Below are 17,856 nucleotides of genomic sequence, written 5' to 3' on the forward strand. Positions count from 1 at the left end.
TGTCCATGTCTTCTAAATTGTTGAATTCATTGGAGTACAATCCTTTGTAGTACTGTATAACTATCCTTTTGATTTCATTAGGGTCTGTTGTAATGTCCCCTCTTTCATCTCTTATTCTTGCTATTGAAATTTGTTCCCTCCTTTCTTTGGTTAGGTTTGCCAGTGGTCACACACAATGATGCTGAATGCAGGAAGATCACAGGCAAGTAGGTGGAAAGTCCTGTGTATCCGGTGGTGGTGGACACATTTCCAGGGCTCTTGCTGCCATCAACATGGCTCCATGTGGCTTGTCAACAGGAATGCATTGACAATTATATATATGTATAAAATTGTAATATATATTTAATTTGCCATCAGAAGAGGCAGACTTGCCTCTTCTGATGGCAGATTAAAGAGAGGGGAAGTTCCCAGAATTTTCCTGAGAAGGCCACGCTCACAAGGAGGGATGATTAGGCACTTCTCCGCGTGTCCCCACGCCCTCGAGGCCACACCGCGCTCCCGCTGGCCTCTGCGGTGCCCTCCCGCACTGGATCGCCCCTCTCTGGGGCAGGACCTGGCTCCGGTCACTATGAGCGAAACATCCTTCCACCTAATATCAGAAAAATGTGACAACCTATCCATTCTTCAGGATCATCCTGAAAACAGGATACATCAGCGGAAAATCCAAGAACTCAGCAAATGGTTCATCGCAATCCGGAAGATCAAAGGAGACGGGAACTGCTTCTACCGGGCCCTGGGCTACTCCTACCTGGAGTCTCTGCTGGGGAAGAGCAGAGAGGTTCTCAGGTTCAAGGAGCGTGTACTACAGACCCCAGACGACCTCCTGGCTGCCGGCTTTGAGGAGCACAAGTTCCGAAACTTCTTCAATGCTTTTCACAGCGTGGTGGAGCTGGTGGAGAGGGATGGCTCTGTGTCCAGCCTTCTGAAGGTGCTCTACGAACAGAGTACCTCGGACTGCGTGGTGCAGTTCCTTAGCCTGCTCACCTCGGCCTTCATCAAGAATCGAGTTGACTTCTTCCGGCACTTCATCGATGAGGGGATGGACATCAAAGACTTCTGTGCTCACGAAGTGGAGCCCATGGCCATGGAGTGCGACCACATCCAGATCACAGCCGCTGTCGCAGGCGCTCAACATCGCCCTGCAGGTGGAGTACGTGGACGAGATGGACACTGCGCTGAACCACCACGTGTTCCCCGAGGGGGCAAGCCCCTCCATATACCTGCTCTATACAACATCCCACTACAACATCCTCTATGCAGCTGATAAACGTTGATTACTTTTGGGCCAAGCACTGGAACCTGCTTCTTGCATTGTTTAATAATTTGCCCAGTGAATCTTTTAATATTGTGACTTGAAGTTTTTTTCAGCTTAAGATATGCTACATGTCTTCTTCCAATAAATATTGTCAATTTGGTTTCTGTGTGTTCTTCATGGTAATGCCCACATATATCCCAAACCAAACTCACTGCCAGGGAGTCAATGCTGACGCTTAGCGACCCACTGTGGGTTTCTGAGAGTGTAACTGTTTTTGGGAGTAGAAACCCAGTCTTTGTCATGCGGAGTTGCTGGAGGTTTCAAGCTCCCAAATCTGCAGATCACAGCTGAAAGCATAGCCACTAAACCACCAGGGCTCCTATATCCTTGTGTCCAGTCACTATTTATGTTGTTGAAAAAGGATATTTGGAATAAGTCAATTGTTAGTCTTTCAAAAAACTATCATGGTATCTCCTGCTTCCTTTCTATCCCAAGGCTATATTTTCCAACTTCTGATACGTGTTCTCTGTTTCCAACTTTTCCATTCCAAATGCGAATAATTGTGAAGGCATCTTCATTGCATGTTTGATCGATTTTGGACTTCAGACGTTCTTAAATAGGTTCAATTCCAATTCCTTTAGTTTTGGTGGTGGCTGCATAAGTTTGTGTAATAGTTATTTATTAACAGATAGATCTTCTTTGTAAGGCATGAGGGTGTGACCCTGTCCCTGGCACATTGTACTTTAGGATAAATCCTCAAATATGCTTTCTGATGATGAATACAATGCCATTCCTTTTCAATTTCTCTTTACTAGCATGGTGGACCATATAACTGTCTCATTCAAAATGGTCAATATTAGTCCATTTCATCTCACTAATGCTTAAGTTATCAGTCTTTATGAATTCCATTTCGAATTGCGTCCAGTCGTCTTGGATTCATATTGCATCTGCTTTGTTTTCTGGTTATCAATGCATTTTTCAGTTGTCTCTTCTCATTTGGGTCACGCCACATCAGCAAACCAAGGTCCAGAAAGCGTTATTCAATCCATGTCATTAAGGTTGACTTAACACTGAAGAGGCAGCCCTTCACTCGTCCCCTTTTGAGTACCTTCCAACCTGATGGGTCCATCTTCTAGCAGGATATCAGACAATTGTCCTCTGCTCCTCAGAAGATTTTCACTGGCCAATTTTTTAGGAAGCATATTACTAGGTCATTCTTCTTAGTTTGTCTTGGTCTGAAAGCTCTGTTGAAACATGTCCAAAATGTGTAGCCTTGCTTGTATTTGAAATCCTGGTGCAATAACTTCCATTGTCACAGCCACATACAAGCCGCTGTAATATGACTAAGTGACAGATTAATAGTGCACAGGAGTAGCCTTGATTCCGTTACTCAACATTGGGCACTAATTCATTGGCTATATTCTGTATGTGTTGGGCGTTGTAAATGTTAGGAATGAGGTGAAGAAATGAAGATATAGGTTCAGATATCAAGAAGCAATTTGGCTGCAGGGAGTGAGTCCAGTCTGAGCCCTCCCCCACCCCAGTGGGGTGAACCAGGAAGGGAACATAACAGACCAGCAATGGGAGCCAAGTTACCAAGCCCCTGAGAAATCCTGAAAATAGACTTCAGACTCGGAGGGGAAGTACCTGGAGCCCTGCCAGACAGGTGGGGAGACAGTCATAAAGGTCAGCTGACAGACTTGGAGCTATGTATAGGTTTTTTTTTTCTATGTCTTTTTTCCTCTTTGATTTTTTTTGGGGGGGTCTTGTTTTCGTTCTATCTATATAAGATAGGCATGAGAAGCAAGCCTGTGAATAAAGTAACAGGACTAATGATTCCTGGGGGGAATTGGGGGAAGAGGAGGTGGCGGGGAGAGGAGGGAGGGAGGGCGAAGGGATAGCAATGATGGCGGCATAAATCCCCTCGAGGGGGATGACCACCAGGATAGTAGGTGCAGGAAAGAATGGTGATGTAAATTATGTACAAACCAAAGTAACAATAGATAGTATATTAAGGGTTTGAAAGGGTGGCAGCGTGAGTGAGGGAGGGAATAAAAGGAGCTAACAACAAAGAGCTCAAGAAGAAAGATAATGTTTTGAATTGTTGATGGCAACATTTGTACATATCCACTTTATATAATGGATGTCAGGATTTTTATAATGTGTGTAAGAGCCTCCAATAAAATGATTTATTAAGACTAAAAAAAGTAACTTGGAGAGAAAGACAAAAATAAAGAATTAGAAAAATATGATCGTGAAATGATAGAAAAAGCCACAAAGCATATGATAATAAATATTATTGGCTTAGTGAACATGACATGCTTACATAATTAGCAGTATAATTGGCACTTCATAAATGAGATGATAGTATATGGAAAGCAGCCTGCCTGGGTATGAATTACATTTTGAACAACCATGAATACATGGACCATGTAACGTAAAGACAGTAGATTCTTATCTTTGATAGAAAACATTTATGGAATTTTACATGTGTAATTTATGTTCATCCTTACATGTTACATCACATAACCATGCACAGGGGAGCGACATACGTTATGACATTATTGAAATGGTTCGGACAAGGGATAATGCCTGTTAGAACTGGTAATAGCAGTGAGGGATGGAGGGAATAGGAGCTTTTTAAAAACTGATCTGATATGGTGTTTCAAGGGGGGGAATCAATGTAAGTTAAACCTCAGATTTTTTAAATGAATAGGAAAAGAGAAGATGACGAGTCACAATCATTTGGCATAATCAGCCAGACATACTCTTGTGCGAAATGAGATGGAAGGGTCTGCAATCCGACGAGCACTCTGGGCAGTTAAAGTTGAGGAGACAGAAAGCGATGGCAATAGTAGGTAACACTGCTTTGGGAGTGTGGATAGCGGACCAGCAAAGGAGAGCCATGGGTAGAATTTGGGGACACATTCATCATTAAAAGGAGGCAGGAGAAGATGAACTTAAAAGGAAAAAGCATCCATTGAAGAAGAGGGAAGAGAAATGCAAGAAAAGCGTATGTTGTAAAATGATGAAAGGAATGTGTTCCAAAGAAAAGTTGGCCGACAATATGAAACTCCAGAAAGATCAAGTAGGAGGATCTTTGATGGGTGTGTTAAAAATTCATTTTAGTGAAGGAGCTACACTAAGCTATGGACTAAACAAATGACGCAAAGTTGAAAATTGGGGGAAAAATTCCTTTCTACAGAAACTTGTCTGTGAACTGAAGACAGCACTCATGGAGTGGTGGCTTGAATAAAGAAGGCTTTACAAATATGCCCATGATGTTCATAGATTTCTTTACAGGCAGTCTCCAGGTTACCAACATCCAACTTACACAGCTTCTACGTATCCTTTGTTGTTGTTAGGTGCCATTCATTTGTTTTCAACTCACAGCAATCTTATGTGCCACAGAGCCAAACACTGCCTGGTCCTTTGCCATCTCACAATTGTTCTATATTTGAGCTCATCGTTGCAGCCACGGTGTCAATCCCTCTTGTCAAGGGCCTCTTTGTTCATTGTTCCTCTACTTTATCAAGCATGATGTCCTTCTTCAAGGCCTAGTCTCTCCTGACAACATGTCCACAGTACATGAGATGAAGTCTCATTATCCTTGTTTTTCAGGAGCATTCTGGCTGTACTTCTTCCTTCCACGGCTGACTTGTTTGTTCTTTTGGCAGTCCCTGGTACTTTCAATATTCTTCCCCAGCACCATCATTCAAAGTCATTGATTCTTCTTTGGGCTTTCTTATTCAATGTCCAATGGTATATAAGACAATGGAAAATACAATGGCTTGGGCCAGGCACACGTTAGTCCTCAAAGTAATATCTTTGCTTTTCAACACTTTAAAGAGGTTTCATTCAACAGATTTATCCAATGCAATGCATCATTTGATCTCTTGACAGCTGCACCAATTAGAATTATGGATCCAAGCAAGACAAAATCCTTAACAACTTCTATCTTTATGCCACTAGTCATGATGTTACCAATTGGTCCAGTTGTGAGCACTTTGGTCATTACATTGAGTTGCAAGCCCTACTGCAGGCTGCAATCCTTGATCTTCATCAGCAAGATCTTCAAGTCCTCCTCACTTCCAGCAAGCAAGGTGTGTCATCTCCATATCACAGGTTGTTAATAAACCTTCCTCCAAACCTGATGCCACATTCTTTTTCATATAATCTAGCTGCTCTATTTAGTCAGCATACTGATTGAATAAATAGGGTGAGAGAATACACCCGATGCACACTTACCTGATTTTAAACCAGGCCATGTGCTCTTGTTCTGTTTGCACAACTGACTCCTGATGCATGTACAAGTTCCACATGAGCACAGTGAATTGCTCGGAATTTCCTACTCTTCTCAAGGCTATCCATATTTTGCTGTGCTCCACAGAGTTGAATACCTTGGCCTAGTCAATAAAAGGCAAGTCAACATCTTTCTGGTCTTCTCTGCTTTGGGCCAGGATCCATCTGACATCATCAATGAGATCCCTTTTGTTTCACATCCTCTTCTGAATCTGGCCCAAGCCTTTGGCAGCTCCTTATCAATGTACTGCTTCAACCTTTGTTGGATGACCTTCAAAAAATTTTACTTGCATGTGATAATGATATTGTTCTATAATTTGAGAATTCTGTTGTCTCCTCTCTTTGGAATGGGTACAAATATGAATCTCTTCCACATTTTCTGGCCCAGACAATGTGGTTTCATCAGCATCTTGAAACCCTTCAGGTGGTATGCTATTAATTTTGGGAGCCGTGTTTTTGGCTAATGCTCTCAGTGCATTAGCTAGAATGTTCCTGAGAGGCAAGGATCAGACTTGGTCTGATATACTTTGGATATGTCATCAGGAGAGACAAGTTAGGAAGGAACTTCTTCCTTCAGGACCATTTGTTCTTGCTCGTGTGCGACGTCCTTAAATGGTGGACTGTCTACCAGTCCTTTGTGGTCCAGTGACTGTGTGTTCTTTCCATCTTCTTTCAATGCTGCGGGCATCGTTTAAGATTTTGCCCAGAGAACATTTTGATATTGTAATTTGAGGTTTGATTTTTTTTTTCCTTCTTGAGTTCTTTCAGTTTCAGATATGCTGAACATGTTCTTCCTTTTTGGTTTTCTAACTCTCGGTGTTTGCACAGCTAATCTTCTGCAAATTTGTCTAAATTTTGAAATGATTAAGCCAGTCTCTACTTGTATCAAATTCTTCATCACAATCCCTTTCCCTTGCTACATGTGTAGCTTTTAAATCATTAAAACGACTTTTAACCCAAACCTTTCAAACTTCAGACGCTTTCATGTGCTCACACTAGTCAAAATAGTATGTACCTGCTATGGCTCACTTATGAATTGAGCCTTGGTGGTGTAGCGGTTACATGTTGGACTGCAGTCCTAATGGTCATCAGTTCAAAACCACTAGCAGCTCCTCGGGAGAAAGACTGGCCTTTCTGCTCCCGTGAAGAATTACAGTCTCAGACAGCAGTGCCTCGATGACGGGGGAGAGAAAGTGTGAATCAAGGCATCTGAACTGTGGTGCTGGTGAGGAACGTTGAAAGTACTGTAGATGTCAGAAGAACGAACAAGTCTGTCTTGGAAGAGGTAGAGCTAGAATGTTCCTGAGAGGCAAGGATCAGACTTGGTCTGATATACTTTGGATATGTCATCAGGAGAGACAAGTTCCCGGAGAAGGACATCATGCTTGGTAAAGTGGAGGGGCGACACGACACGAAAGAATGTGACATTGGACAAGACAGACTTACAAAGTGGCTGCAAAAACAGATGCAAACTTATGAAAGCAATGCTTATGAAAATAGCGGAAGAACAAGGGTGACCTTGGCTGAGGACTGGTGCATAGAGTGGCTGTGAGGCAGAACTGACGCGAGGGCCCATAACAACAGTAACAATTGCTCGTAAAGGCTTGACGTCACCGTTAGGAATGAATTTCATCTGTAACCTTGGGAACGGCTGTACCACGGTGACAAGATCCAATGAAAGAGGAAGGTATAAAATCAAAGGAGTGAACACTACTAGCTCATATTTTTTTTGTGTGTGTATCTATTTTGGTTTTGTCCCATGACATGAAGAGCTGTGAGGGTCTCTATGATTCTCCCTCTGTAGTGCAGCATTCAAGGGAACCATAAAATTTTATTTAAATTTTTTAAACTAAAGTCTCTGAAAAAATGACTGGGATGGGGGAGTACAGAGCGCAGTCATACTATGAGCAAAACTGTTGAAAATTTCTCCTTGACATCTCTCCCTCTTAAAGTGCTTTCCTTGCTAAAGCTGTGCTTACCACGATGTTTTCAGTCGATTCTGCAGCACACAACCCACGATTCCTTTTTCAATACTTTTCTCTCTTCACAAAATTAAAAAAAAATTTTTTTTGAAACCTGCATAAAAACTTTCTTTGTTATAGCTCTGAAAAAAATAAACAAACACACTTTTCTCTGTGACGGAGTGAGGACCTGCTGACAGGTAGAACAAGGTAGAGGAGGCCGTGGGGAGAAGGGGACCTGACGCTGAAGAGCAGCCCCCCGGTAGTTGTCGGGCTTTCAGGCTTTCGTGTGCATTGAAGCATCTGGAGCATTTGTCCCAAGACTGCTGGGCTCCCCTACGGGGTTTCTGGTTCATTAAGTTTGGGGAAGCTTCAAGCATTTGCACTTATACTACGTTTCCAAGAGGATTCTGGTACGGAACACAGTTTGAGAACCACTGAACTAGCAGGGTCGAAACATTAACACTGGAAACTCTGGCGGACTCTGGGGCGGGAGGCAGAAGTTAGTTATCAGAAGGACCAGAAAGAAGCGAGGCCTGCTTGCTGCTGAGCTGCGGAGTTACTGGCCCAGGTTCTCCATGCCCTCCGGTGGGAACTGCGTGGAGCTCACAGGTGGAGACAGAGATGCTGTGGAAGGGGTAGCTCCGTGGCTCCAGGTGTTAGCACTGAAGGGATTTAAAGACAGACTGATTGGCAAGCGCTTATGAATTAATTCGACAAAGGAAACACTGAGGTAAGATAAACATTTGTATTGCTTTTTTTTTTCCTCCTAGGGAAGTTCCAAGAGAGCTTTAGTTTTGTTTCACAGCCAGACCAAAATCGGTTCTGACCCTCCAGCTGAGTGTTCTTTCCACCCACAAAATACCCAAACGTTTCTATTAAAAAGCAATGATGTGTATTAGTTTAGTTATGCATTTAATGTCCATGACAGCTTTATCCGACCAATGGGAAGACTTAATACACCCCAAATGTTTTTCTTCATCAATATAATCATGTATAACCTCAGTGAAATTTGAGTTATATATTTCCAGTCCAAGCTAAATAATCAAATATCCCCACTGCTGAATTTTATACTTCGGTTTTTCCTTAAGAACTTGTTGATGTACTTTTTTGCAGTGTTGAGCACTGCAGAAAGTGCTGAATGGTGTCCAGGTCAACAGATGTAAAAGCAGGGAGGAATAACATTATGTGAGTGAATAGTTTTATATATTCTGATAGATTTTTGACACAGGCAAAAACATGTTCCATTTCCCCTAAGATCCATCTTTTCTGTGTAAATCTTTCGAATTCCTCAGCATGTTTCCATCCAATTGTTGTGGTGCTAAGCAAGTTCGAGCGTAAGGAAATAAATGCATTTTTGAGAGGAAACCACAGAAATATAATCACCGAAACTTTGGACAAAGCTCTGATATGGAAGCCAATATAGCAAGGAAATCACAATGAAATTATTAATTTATGGAGGAAAAGCTGGGAGGTTAATTTTATCCTTTAAAACCTCAATGAAGCACAAAATTCATGGGAAAAACTGATAATTGTGACTAAGAATTGTAAGATTTGGAACATCAACTCAGCAAATGAAGACATTACCACATGGCAGACATTAGCCAATAAAAGGCATCCAATCACTCTAAAATGAGCTCATAATGCGGAATGTGAGCACTGCAGATTTCCAGAGAGATGGCACAATTTATAAAAAAAATCCATTTATTACTTTCTGTGACTGAGCTCATTCAATCCCCATTTACTGAGAACAGACAATGGCCTGGCACTTTTTGTTTGGTGCTTAGGAGATTAAAAAATGAAGCAGGTACAGTTGCTAACCGTAAGGAGCTTATAGTTTAGCCGCCATGTGGGACCGGGGGGAAAATAGATGAATAAATAACTGTAGGAGAAGGAGATGCAGGGGATGGGGAGCAGGCACCAGAATACCAGCAAACCTCTAGGAGAAGTCGTGAAGGAGCATCTGATGGATCAGAAAGGAGGCAGGTTGAGGATGATCTTCAAGGAGAGAAGCTTTTGAATGGAGGCTTAAACGGTACATGTAGTATTCTTTGATTTTGAAAAAAATTGCCTCCACATATAACAACTAACTCACCTTGCATTTGACATGGAAGCATACAGTTTAACGGGTGAATAAAAAAGAAGGCAGATAGAGGAGCATAAAATTGATGGGTGCATCTGGGTAATGTACCAATCAGCGTGATGCAATTTCATTTATGTCCCAGTAACAAACGTCCTCCATGTCTACGTGGCTTGTCTCAATTAGTGCTCATCTCTCGCTTATATAAAGCTGGATAAAAGTCCGGTAGCTTTTAGGAAACTGTCCATCTGTGGTGAGTCGGGGCTCTCCTCGACCATTTCAACATGAAGCCCCCTTGGCGATTGCCATCCCAAGGAAGCGAGTACAACAAGAGCACCACGGCCATGCAGTGCGCTGGAAAGGACGGGCTCCCTAGGGCACCCAGCTTCTTCATGGGCTCCAGTATCCTCAGGCGTTCAGAGAAGTGTAAGCTTCCTGTGTGCTTAGCTCGGGTTGGGCACAGAAGAGACGTGGGAGGAGATGGGGTGGGGATGCTATGATTACACTTGATTCTGAAGTCCCAAAGGTAAGTTGATGGGAAACTTCAACCTTGTTTTGTAATGGAGGCCCCGAAGTGGCTATTTCAAGGAGCGGGAGAGGACTGATTAAAAAGATAACTTTGGTCAAAGTATAGACTCTACTCTAGAGGGTGGATGAATGGTAGGCAGGGAGAACTTTAGAGAACTTTTGGAAAAGCTGAGATAAGTAATGATGAGGATTTAAACAAAGGCAGGAGCAGTGTGAATACAAAGGATGAGGTAGCATTAAGTGATTGTTCAGATGTAATTGCAATTGCAGTTAACATGATGTAGGGGCTGGGAGAGAGAAGGCCCTATTTCTAGTTTGGTTGATTGAATAATGGTGATGTCATTAACTGATGTGATGCCATTTATTCAGAAGCAACTACAGGTTTGGGGGTGAACTTCATTGGTGTGCTCAGGAAATAATCACTTGGCGATATCAACCAACCAGTTGGCAAGACATATTTGGATTCAAGGAGACAAGCAAAGCCTAGGCATGTAGATTTGGAAATACTTGGGCTCAAGACAAGATGACAGGCTGAGATTTCCCAGGGACAGAGGGCTGAGAATGAGACTTTGGGGAGTGCCTTCTTTGAGTGAAGGAGGCGGGTTCAAAAGGCCAGATTTGTTCTTAGCAGAACAGGCTTATGGTAGAGAAAAGGAAGTAGTTTTCAGCAGGTTGAGAATTAATAGAAAAGTCAATGCTGCCAATCTACATTACAAATTTTTAGGTGTATCCAGTGTAAGTCAAGTGGTGAGAGGTAAGACCTCCTGTGACTTTTCCAAGGGGGAAAAGGATCAAGTTCAACATCAGCTCAAAGCCAATTCCTACATAACAGAGGCCAGTTATACCTTCACCCTTCTTGACCAATTCTGATACCAATGGTCTTTCCCACAGCACTTTCCTGTGTTCTATAATTCATTGTAATGGCCACACAGACCTCACTGAAAATATTCAGAATGATCAGAGTTATTACAGAACTTGACAGGTTATAATTCAGGATCAGAAATGTTCAGGAAACAGTTCTTCAGTTAGGACAGATTCTTCCCAGCTCTGGCCTCAGCCTCTCAGCCATGCATTACCTTGGTCCCTGCTCTGCTCAGCTTGAAGGTGCTCAGCTCTAGCCCCATGAGCCAGCAAACCTACCTCCCCCAATCAATTGACTGGAGACACCCACCACATAATTGAGCCTGCTTCCTGAAGGCACTAAAGTTCACTTGTTTCATGGGTCTGGAAGCCCCATGCTCCAGCTGTTGGTTTGACTGTTGCCCCTCCCCTGCTGCTCTTCTGCCACTGCTCTGGCACCACAGCTCTGTCTCCTAGGTCGAGGAGTATAGGAATTTCTAAGGTCCAAAGGATGCACTCTATTGCTGGCTCTTCTTTCTTGAGGCCTCTCATAACTGCTTTTAAGATTTCTCATTTTATAGCCAACTTGACCAATCTCTTCCTTGAGGATTCCAGTTTTTATAATCACAATTAACCTGTTTCACAACCACTCACAATTGAAGCATATAATCCTATCAGCATCTTCCTCCGCCTTATGTAATTTAAACCCATTAGGAAAAGGGGAAATACAACCAATTTACGTGGCTTTACCCGATTGTTTGGTAGAGCTACAAAGATTATGGCTAGAAGAGCCATATCAAGGAAATCACTGTACCGCAGAGTTAACAGTCCACGAATGATACCATTTCAAAGGAATTACTCAAAGTTTATGGCATCCTAATAGTTTTCCCTGCAAGGTTATTCTTTAACCTTGTGTTAATCTGGGTACAATAGAGAAACAAATCCACAGAAACTCCTATGTATAAGAGAGAGTTTTATAGAAAGGGTAAGTGCACATCAAGAAAACATCCCAACCCAGTGCTGCCCAAGTCCCACATTAGCCCATGTCTGACACCGATCCACAAAGTCCTTCTTTATCTCACAAAACACCCACTATGACAATGACCACAGGAAGAAAGCCAAATTAGTGAGCGTGTAATCATCTCAGCGCTGGCAGGGGTCTCCACACGGCTGCTCCAGCATCCAGGGCTGCATCGGGGTAAGTCCACGTGGCTGCAGGAAGTGGGCCTTGCCAGCTGAAGCAGGGAACTGGCTAAGGCATCTGCACCCTGGTGTGACCATCAGAGAGCAAGAGACCTGAGAACTCAAAATGCGAGGCTCACTGAGTCATTTATCTCTCCGCTTTTCAAGTAACCCCACATGTGTTTATGCGCCAGGTTGGCACAAGAAACTTTAACTATCTCAAACCTAAAACATAGGGCCTTGGCTGTTTGCTGAAGAACTGCACACACCCTGACCGTGTGAGTTTGCAGTCATTCACTTTGCATCTAGTGTAATGCACTCAATTTTGATGAAATGTGGAAAGTATGAATTTGAAAAACGATGCGTCTCAGAGAGATGGCCTCAGCAGTTTGAGCTGTGGGAGAGCTATAAAGAACACTCTTGCCATGGCTTCATCGGAGGGGCAAGGACACAGATTAACCTTGGGAGGTGTATTATAGCATTTATTTTTTCAGAAGAAAGACTTGGTATTTAAATTCTCACTTTCATTGGAGCAAGGGAAAATATAAATCTTGGGATGTCTGAAAAATATTAAAAATGTTCACAGAATGAACCGTCAGTGATAATATCAAATGTCACATTTCTACTTCATCACATATCATAAGAAACTGAAATATGCAACCAAATTGTGGCCTACTAACCAGGCCCTTCCACTATGAATTCTGGTGTGTGAATTTTGTACCACAATTGCTGGGTGCACTACAGAAGTCTGAGGGGATGTGGTTTGTAATTTGCAACTGGATTTAAAATAAAAACCAAGGAAGAAAAGTGTTTTAGTAACCTAGAATTTTAAAAGCAGTTATTTTTCAATGGCAGTTTTGCCCTTCTAATTAGACATTTTTCTTTTCCGTTTGGGTTTCAAAATGATACCTTTTGTGAGAGCAAACAATTGACAATTTAATATTTTCCCTGAATATTAGAAATGGGGATAAAAGATGTCTCTGATTCTGAAAGAGCCGTTGTACACCTTATGAACTCCCCCCACCCTCCCCCGCACATTTGTAACAATCGGATGAATTATTCCTGGAGGAAAAACAAAAAGTGATACAAATGTTGACAAATCATGTAGACAAATAGCTCTACCCTGATGCCAATTCAGAGTATCCAGCTATTTTGTACGCAGTACCTTTTCCATAAACAGTCAAAGAGAGACGAGCTGTGCCTAGGACATTTTCCTCATCATGTGTGACTGCGATTCTCCTGTTGTCTTGTAGTTTGCGTTTGCATCCGAACCTGGTCCGAGGTATGAAGCATTTCCTTGTTTGATAGGTGCAGCGGCATCTGTCTTTTTCTCACCCACACCCACCCATTTTCACCATGCCAATCCAGGGTTTTAGAAACACACCAACTTTGCTTTATTAGAAAACATTGAAAATGTAATTCTGAAGAGTCAGTGAAAATCAGAACACTAGACTTGAATCAGAAAACATAAGATTAGCTGGTCTTTAATCCTCAGTTGCCTATTTATAAGACTGTCTTCTTAAACAAGGGCTTTAACTTCCTAGCAATTCATTAACCCATTATTACCTCCTTCATCAATCCAGCTACTCCATTCCAGCGAGCATTCACTGAGTATTTCCTGTGTTAAGCACAGAGAATACTGAAATAAAAATTATGATACTTCCTCCAAGGAGTTTAGAGTGCAGTTGGGAAGATTAGAAAACAAACAAATATACAACCAAACACACAGAAACAACCTGATAGTAATGATGAACGTAGACAATCCGTAAATAAGGTGTTGGGACAACATGGTTTCTAACGCTCTTTCTGTTTTCACAGTTCAGTGGTTCTAAGTCTACAGAAATCTGAAAAGCTGTCCCCATTCCCTTTGCCTTTGGGAGAAAACAGGCCTGGAGATGTAGAGACGAAGAGTAGACCTGCTGCCTTCCCTGAACAGGCTGCTGGTGTGAAAGGAAAATGGAAGAGTAATTGAATGTGTGCGTGTGTGCGTGCACCTCACTTGCTTCTTTGGGCTCCTCGGGCCACAGCACCCCTCTAGAACTTCAGGTGATGGATGCCCAGGCACCCCGGGCTGTAATTTGTTCAAAGTCAGAGGAGTGGAGAAGTGAGTGGCGGGCAGCCCATGGGGGCGAGGGGAGTCAGGAAAGAGAGACAAACCGTCTAATTCTCATTTCCATATGTGATTCAGAGCAATCCCACAAGAAGAAGCCAAGTCCCGCAATGTACTTGATACGCTTTCTTCACCCAAAGCATATTTATGGAAAGTGTAGATCAGTGAAGGTTTCGGGAAATGTATGGCAACGTGTTGGAGTTGTAATAACAGTGCTTCTTGTTCTCTGCCACAGATACCTTTTTTTTGTTTGGTTAAATACTTTTATTGGGGGTTCTTACATCTCTTTTTAGGTGGGGGTGGGGCGGGTGGGCAGTAGAGGGTTGAAGAAATAATTTCAAGAGTAAGACTTCTCTTTAGATAGTCCCAATGGTGAATAAATATTACTCCAGATGTCCGTCTCAACCCCCTCTCAGCCATAGTGTAAGGGGGGCAGGCAAGCAACGAATCATACTTCAATAGTTAGACTTTATTTAAGTGTAATAGAAGTCTTATAATTGACGTCTTTTCTGTATTAGTCAGTGTTTAGTTAGACAAACCGAATGCACTTGAGAGATTTTCGGCAGAGCGAACTCAATCAATTGAGTTGGCTACAAAGTATTGGAGGGGCTGGAGGCGCGACAGTAATTGGGTACAGTTACCTAGAGAGGGTCTCTGTATTAAGGCCTGAAGGTCCAAAGGAGAAAATGGTTTCCTCGAGTCCATGTGCGCGGAGCAGCTAAGGCCGCTGACTTGGAACTGGGGTATCTGAGTAGAACTTGAACCCACCGTACCTGTCACATTGGCTGCTGCTGAAATTGCTGTGAGAAGCGGGGTGGGAAAATGACTTGTCCATTTTCTTCACAGTACCTTTTAGGCAAAACCTAATAGGAAGCCAGCTGGCAAGGGAGTCTGGGAAATACAGTTTCCAGGCTTTCAGCCCCTGAGGTACAAAAAAATGGTAGAGAAGACCAAAGACGGTCTGAGAGACAACAGACTCTCCTGCACAGCTCTGCGTGTTTTCCTGTTGTTGTTGTTTTATCTCTTGTTGGTAATCTGGATTAGTTCCCCGAAGCTTCTTCACACTATTGATCCAAGGGAGAGGAACGCGGTTCAGAGCAAAGGGACCGATTCAAGGGTGGGGTGAGAGCATCCTTGAATTCTCATTGCCTGGGGTTCAAACCCTCTGGGATTCCATAAATCCTTGAGTCTCCCATTACTAAAAGAAGCAAGTAGGGCAAAAAGCCTCCAGATTCAGGGGCCTTGCTACAGCAGGGTACAACAGGGTCTAAGGCCTCTGGGATTAGATCCCAATCTGACCTCTTTCTACCACAACACCCTTTCCCTGCAAACCAGCCCACCAGGCAGCATTTGCTAGAACAGGAGGCCCAGTGACTTGATGTAGTGGGAACCGTTCAAACATCAAAGGCCCGGAAGCTAGCACGCAAGTGAGAGCACATGGGCTCATCCCCTTATGTTCAGGTGGCATCTTAGAAGAGAGAGAGGTGAGATCCCTAGATAGAGAGGAATCCACCTGGGTCAGGAATCTAAAGCAGTCTTTTCAGGGGTCTACTAGATGTTTAAACTACTAGATGTTAATACAAATATGGGTACTGCCGAATTAGATGAGGTGGGTTTCGAGGTGGGGGAAATACAGATTGTATGAGCTTATTCTTTGGAATATGTTTTCAGCAATACGAAAAATATCATGATCGCTGCTGTAGGTGCTGTCATTCTGATTTAACTCCCAGTGAGCCCCCTTCCCCATGACACAGTAGAACTACCCCTTTGGGGTTTCTAGGATGTAAACAGAGCTGTTTGAACCACCATCCGTTTAGCAAGCAGTCAAGGTTTAACCAAGTACCAGCAGGGATTTTAAAGAACAGTTCCAACCGTCCATAATATAATCAATAGAATTGCCCCAGAAAATTAGTTAACTGTGAATTATTGATATGTATTACTTCATGTGATATGAAATAATTAAAGCTACTTTTAACGAAAAAGGTTTTATTTTGCAGTAAATCATTATTTATACTGTGACGGGAAGGTCTATGCGGTACTTTTAAGAGTCTGCAGTAAACATGATCTTTTGCTCTGAGCAGCTCGTAATCTAAAGTGATTCATTTGTTTGTAAAGATAGGAATATTGTAGGAACCAAAGGATAGTCTTTATTAAAGTTTATAAGCCAAAGGAGATGAGATTGTTTCCATTTATTCTTATCTTTCTATAATGTTTTTGTAATGGGACCAAATATTAAAAGGATTCATTCTTGTCAAAAAGGGGTCTCTTCAGATTGGGACAACTTCATAGATAATGGCAGATAATACTAGGCTACCCACCCCAGCAGCATGGGACTCTGACCCCCGAGGTGCTAAACCATCTTTGTTACCAAAAGGCTCCTTTCATTATATTTTTTCTATATTCTATTGATATTTGTGGGAATTCTGTTGTTCAATAATATTAGTAATGATATTAATGATTAAAACAATAATATGGAAGTAAAATTACCTATGTGTTTGCTCTTAAACTCATATAAGAAGGCTATACAGACTAGAAGTTTTGCCCATAGCTGTATGATGACCTCATAATGAGTTCGTTTATAGTTTTATGCATGAACTTTCCAGGCTGCTTGAGTATCATTTTCTGCTGGCTATTATATTATCAGGTCACCATAATACTACATTGTAGGACATTTTAGCTGATAATCCTGGGGGGAAAAATGCTTACTTTTGAAATAAAAAGCAAAGGGGGGGGGAAAAAAAGCCCCAAACCAAGCCACAATGCTGACGGAAAAAATATTTATATTTATATTAAACCCTTCAGCTAGATTCTCAGACACATCACTGCTTAAAATGCAGTCACGTGACAAAACCAGTTCTAATTATTACCCCCTGGGGCTAACATTTTTCAGAGTGACTGGCTAGAAGGCACTCCAGCTCATAATTTCTGTCGCTGACAGTGGAAGACATAACCTAGTTTCCTCTAATGCAAAAGTCTCTAATCTAGAGGGCAAGACCCTGCTCCGTAGAACACTGAAGGGAAAAAATGCAATTTGAGCACAAGGAAATTGCACACATAGTGTGATAGTTCTACCACTCTCGGGGTTTTTTTCTTTTTTTTCTCTTCCTCCTCGGGTTTAAATGTCTTGTTTTATTTTATACTAAATTATGCCCTGGCTGAAATGGCTGTTTTCTTTGTCATATTCTGGAAACCTCTTACTATAAAAGTGAAGGTTATACTATATAGTTCCATACTTTCTTCTTTTTTTCCCAGCGGGTGAGAATGTTCACATTTTGACAGTTCGGCAGTGAAAACATTAAAAGTTATTGGGCCTGCTACAGCAATGTTGTGTGTGTGTGTGTGTGTGTGTGTGTGTGTGTGTTGAATAACAGCTCTTTTGTCTTGGCAAATGGGGCATATATACTGCATAAAAAAAGGTAATTAAATCATTTTGAAATGACGAGAAGTGCAGATTTGGGGCTTGGACTAATCAGTAGCAATTTCACCGTTGACTCTCTCAGCACACAAACGTTCATGATTGCTGGGAGAGTGACAACCTGGAATGTTCTGGTTCACTTCCCAGACGGTGGCTGAGGAATACAGTGCCTTGGCACTGAGA

The 17,856-nt window shown here is 42.3% G+C and overlaps 1 pseudogene; it reads left to right on the forward strand.

Moving 5' to 3' along the window:
* Positions 1-568: 568 nt before the first annotated feature.
* Positions 569-1,274, forward strand: LOC101661717 (annotated as a pseudogene).
* Positions 1,275-17,856: the final 16,582 nt, after the last annotated feature.

Source organism: Echinops telfairi, unplaced genomic scaffold, assembly GCF_000313985.2.
Source record: "Echinops telfairi isolate 266 unplaced genomic scaffold, ASM31398v2 ScPeMD7_7469;HRSCAF=8507_1, whole genome shotgun sequence".
NCBI classification, from domain to species: Eukaryota; Metazoa; Chordata; class Mammalia; order Afrosoricida; family Tenrecidae; genus Echinops; species Echinops telfairi.